General features: G+C 37.5%; 1 pseudogene; it reads left to right on the top strand.

Annotated features, from left to right (window-relative positions):
• Window positions 1–611: 611 nt before the first annotated feature.
• Window positions 612–1,099, top strand: LOC101616810 (annotated as a pseudogene).
• Window positions 1,100–5,232: the final 4,133 nt, after the last annotated feature.

The raw sequence follows: 5,232 nt of genomic DNA, 5'->3' as shown, positions 1-5,232 counted from the left end.
AAAGAAAAATGATGAGAATATTATAGCAAATGCATGTTTCTGTTGTCTTTGATAAAATGTATCTTAATCATTATAAAACATTAACCAAATGAATGAAATAATAAATTATACAAAATTAAAAAAAGAGCTCATCCTCATTAAAAGTCATGTACACAAACACTTATGCATGCATATAGGAGTTGGGGTCAGGAGAGAGACATAGGTTCTATCCTTTGCAAAGAACTCTTGCAGGACAAAGTAAGGAATAAAAATAGGTAAAAGACCCCAAAATTCCTAACCTTCCTATAATACTAACTGAATAATAATAGACATGATATTATATAAACCAGCACCTGATATTATCATACCCCAGTAGAAATATTTAATAAACATGGCAAGAAATACCAAACTTTTGTCAGGACAAGATTAAACCATGGCTTGCATGTGTTGGGAATGGAAGTTAAAATTAGTACAATTTTGGGGGGGGCCGCCGGGGGCGGGAGGGGCCTCCCGCTGCACCCGCCGCCCTGGGTGGGGGCGGCTGAGCTCGGAGATGACGCGCGGCCCTCACGTGACCCGGGGCTGCAAAGCGACGCAGCCCTGGGTGCAGTCTGGCTATCAGCTCCCCGCTGCCCTGCGCACAGCGGGCTGGCATCGGGCCGGGGAAAGCGGAGCAGGTCTGCGGGACTGAGGGTCTCGGCCGTGCACCTCGAAGACAGATTCTGGAGGAGGAGGGAGAGACGTCAAGGATAGGCCCAGAATAACCACCAGGCAAAAATCTCCTCATGGCAAATATACACCAGGAAAACGAAGAAATGGAGCAGCCTCTGCGGAATGGAGAAGACCGGCCTTTAGGGGGAGGTGAAGGCCACCAACCTGCAGGAAATAACAGACGAGGACAGGCTCGCTGACTTGCCCCTAATTTTCGATGGGCCATACCCAATAGGCAGATCAATGAGGGCTGGGTGGAGATGGAGATGATATGGAAATGTTCATGGAGAAGATGCGGGAAATCAGGAGGAAACTTAGGGAGTTACAGCTGAGGAATTGCTTGTGCATCCTTATGGGGGAGCTCTCCAATCACCATGACCACCATGATGAATTTTGCCTTATGCCCTGACTTTTCCATTTCCATGATATTGATACTGTGATTCCTGCTGGTTCTCCTGTTCCCTGCATTTTCCTGTTATGCCTTTACCCATCTGTTTGCTGTGAATCTGTTGTTATTTTCCATGTGTCAGGTGGGTCTTGTGTTGCCAGCTTCTAATTGGAGATTGCCTTTACAATTGGTGTAAGTTTCTGTCAACAGTAGTTTTACCCATTTGCATGAAAAATGTAAAGTTAATAAAGCAGTTAACAAGCAAAAAAAAAAAATAGTATAATTTTGGAAGAATGTTTGACAGTATCTACTTATGTGGAAAACATATAAGCCAAATGCAAACATTCCTACTCTTATGAATATGTCCCCAGAAAAATTTTAAACCAAAGACAAATTCCAGATCTTATATTCTAGGAGTAATTAGGCTAGTTTCAACTTAATAGCCATTAAACATGTGCATTAACAGTAGCGTGAACCAATTTGTTCTATAATCACACCAGAGATCCATGTATAACAATATACAATAATTAAGATAAAAAATGCATTAAAAATATTTTATGCCCATAAATTAGTTCAGTTCCCATTCTTAGTTCAAGAAACTTCTTTTTGAAGATGATGATGACTAGTGGGGAATGACTCCATCAAAGCACTAAGATAATAAAAGTAATTATACTTCTAAACTTTATTATAGCCATGGAATAATTATAAATACATCAATGATGATAATATTGAAAAACTAGTCTATGTTTCATGTGATATGATGTTGTAGTCATCTCCAGATTGCTAGTGCATATATCCAACCAGACACAGTTTATGGGTTTATTTCAACCTTACAGATCCAGGCAAAGTTCTGCCAAAGAGCCAAATATGGACCCTCCTCATTCTGTGGCACCAGCAGAGTTTAACCAGCATATTTACTTTGTATTTTCTCTAAATTGTACCAAAACATCTAATGAATTTCTTTCTTCTGTATCAATTCTTCTGTGGTAGCTTGAATGGATGTCCCCCAATAGATACAGGAGTTTACCAAAGCTTGTACTTTAGATCTCCAGCCACTGTAGGAGGATCCTAGGATGTGGGGGTAGACTTAGAATTTCCAGTCTAAAGATACACAGAGTGCTAGAACTCTGACATAATGGAGTTCCTGAAGTGTGCTTGCTTATGATGCTACTGGTGGTTGCTTTTCTCTCTGCTTGGTTCTGTGAAAGGGGGTAACTTTTCTTGCCATTATGTGACTTCTTGTAAGCTTCAAATAAATGGTTTGGAAGTTCTTCCCAGGGATATGAGGCTGACTGCAATGTCTTTATAACCTCTAAAGAAAAACAGCAAGTTCTACTTTATTCTCATGAAATATACTACTCTGTGAGGTTCACTATTAGTAGATTTTAAAAAGAAGTCAGGTTAGGAAGTAATATTTTCATGGCACATTTTGATAATGGGCCTTATTATGGTTTGAATGTAAAATTTCCCCCTCTGACCTCATATATTTGTGATTATGCCTCAGATTCAATTTCCTGCTGGTAGGTAGAGCCTTGCTGGAGGAGGTGTGGCATTACAGCCCATGGCAGGCCTTGTGGTATTATGGCCCGGCCCTTCTTGTTGCACTCATGTCAGCCTTGTGGGACTTACCTTCTTTATGCTGCTTCCCCCATGCCGATATGAAGATACATTTCCTGTCTTTTTGCTCCTGCCATGCTTTCCCCACCATCATAGAAGCTGACTCTCACAACTGTGATCTAGAAGCAAATCCTTTCCTCTTGTCAAGTGCTACTGGTCAGGAGTTTTGTGCTATCAGTGAGAAGGAAACTGCTACAGGCTTTGTCTCCAACACTTGCTAAAAATCAAGATGAAGGGCTGGAAGAATGACTTAGTGGTTAAGGCACTTACCTGTAAAGCCAGAGGACCTAGGTTCGATTCTCCAAGACCACATAAGCCAGATGCACAAGGTAGTGCATGCGTCTGGAGTTTGTTTTCAGTGGCTAGAGGCCCTGGTGCACCCATTGTCTTCCTCCCTCTCTCTCTCATAAATAACTAAAAATAAATTTAAAAATCAATATTAAGAAAATGAATATTAGAAATTGGCAATAGATCTGAAGAGACACTTCACCAAAGAAAGAAAATTTTCAGACGGGAAATATGCATAAGAAGCTCATAAAATGACAATGGGAATTTGAATATAAAATAATGATGTATCTTATTATACCTATAAGAAAAGAAACTTGTGATAACATTGAATTCTAGAGAAGGTGTGGAAGAGCAGAAATATTCATGCTTAATTCACAGGAATACAAAATAATACAGCTATTTTGATAACTAAACTTGTTATCAAAGATAAATAGTCTTTTTATGTAGTCAGGCTTTACTATGTATTGGCTTTAAGTTGAAAATTATTACTGTGCAAAACATCTAAACAATAATACAGTACCTTCATTTGTAATTATTAAAAGCAATAGCAACCCAAATGTCTTTCTGTATTGTTAACAAACTCTAATACTCCATATAGCGAATTATTTGTTTTAAGAAAGAGCTATGAAGCCATGAAAATACACAGAAGATGCTTAGAACATATTAGTGAAAGACTCCATCCAAATTGGCTAACTACTACAGTAACCCAATATACTTGTTATGATGAAATGGGTGCATGTTATAATTTCCAGTGGTTATTGGATAGATTGAAGAAGGAAGGATAAATAGATGAAGAGCAAGAGATGTTTAAAGCAGAGAAAGTTCTGAGGATGATATTGTAATAATGCATACAGCATATTATACATATGTCATAATGCACACTCAGACCTGTAGAACAAGGCTAACGTCCAATGTAAACTATGAATTTATGTCAATAATAATGTATAAGCAATTTTTCAACTAGAACTACTATGTCATACTGATTTAATGTCCTATAGTTTGGCTGGAGAGATGGCTTAGTGGTTAAGGTGGTTGCTGGTGAAGCATAAGGACCCAGGTTCAATTCTCCAGGTCCCACATAAGCAAGGTGCACATGGTGGCACATGTGTCTGTCTAGAGTTCATTTTCGATGGCTAGAGGCCCTGGCACACACACACTCTCTCTGTCTCTAATAAATGAAGAAATCAGAAAAAATGTTAAAAATGTCTTAAAGCTTTGAAAAAATTAGCATACAAATACTGGGTTTTATTGTTATGAATTTCACAAGTGCAAGACTAATCTAACATTTATGAAAGCTTGGGACATATTCATTTGGTTCCATTCCAGGGAAACAATGACAGTGGCATATGTCAAATAAATTATTGAACACTATTAGTTTTTCATAAGTATCAAACACAAAATGTTAATATGTTCTAAAATAGTTTAGGGCAATATTAAGTTTCTAATAATTTTAGGGTAAAAGCCTATGTTCTAATTCCTACATTGAATGCAACTCCTATAAAACATGCTTAAATTCTGAAGGCATGCAAATGATAATTTACACAAATCATATGTCAAAAATATAAAATTTTATGAATCATACAAATTAAAGAGGAGAATGTGGTATGCAAATATTGCTCAGAATTGAGACCTTGCCTATCATGCACAGAGTTCAGTGTTTGATTAACCAGATAAATGAATAAAAAGGGATAACATGTCATCAGGTTTGTCTTAACATAAGAATATTGTGAAACCAGAAGGAAAAATACAAGATATTTGTAGTGCTTCCAGTAACTTTTCAGTACTAATCATTATAAACATACCTTTTCCTCCAATATTGCTTCCTAAGTTAAAGAGGGGGAACAATCTTACCATAGCTATACAAGGATTTTTCAATATGGAATTGACTATTGTGTGAATTGTATCATAAATGTATTGCTACATGAGGACACTTTATTCTAGACACAGACCTACATCTGGTGGTTTTCTTCAGGATTAGGTGACTCTTAAAATTTTATTGTAATCTTCTGTATGGACAAGGAACCACTATGGCTATACCTGTAATAATAATAGAGTAACATTGAACCCATCCATAGATAATGTGAACATCAATTTGATTCATGGCTATAATTCTTAAACGCCTCCAAAGTTATATTTCTCTACATGGAGATTATTGACTCACAGTCACCCTAAATGAGGAAATATCATCATGGATTGTCTTTTACCAGTTCTGGTCTTAGCAAGGAATTATTATTCTCCATCACCTGACT

Source organism: Jaculus jaculus, chromosome 14 (genome assembly GCF_020740685.1).
Source record: "Jaculus jaculus isolate mJacJac1 chromosome 14, mJacJac1.mat.Y.cur, whole genome shotgun sequence".
In the NCBI taxonomy this organism is placed as follows: domain Eukaryota; kingdom Metazoa; phylum Chordata; class Mammalia; order Rodentia; family Dipodidae; genus Jaculus; species Jaculus jaculus.
The sequence above is the reverse complement of the archived record's forward strand: the minus strand, read 5'-3'. Positions and strand labels throughout refer to the sequence as shown.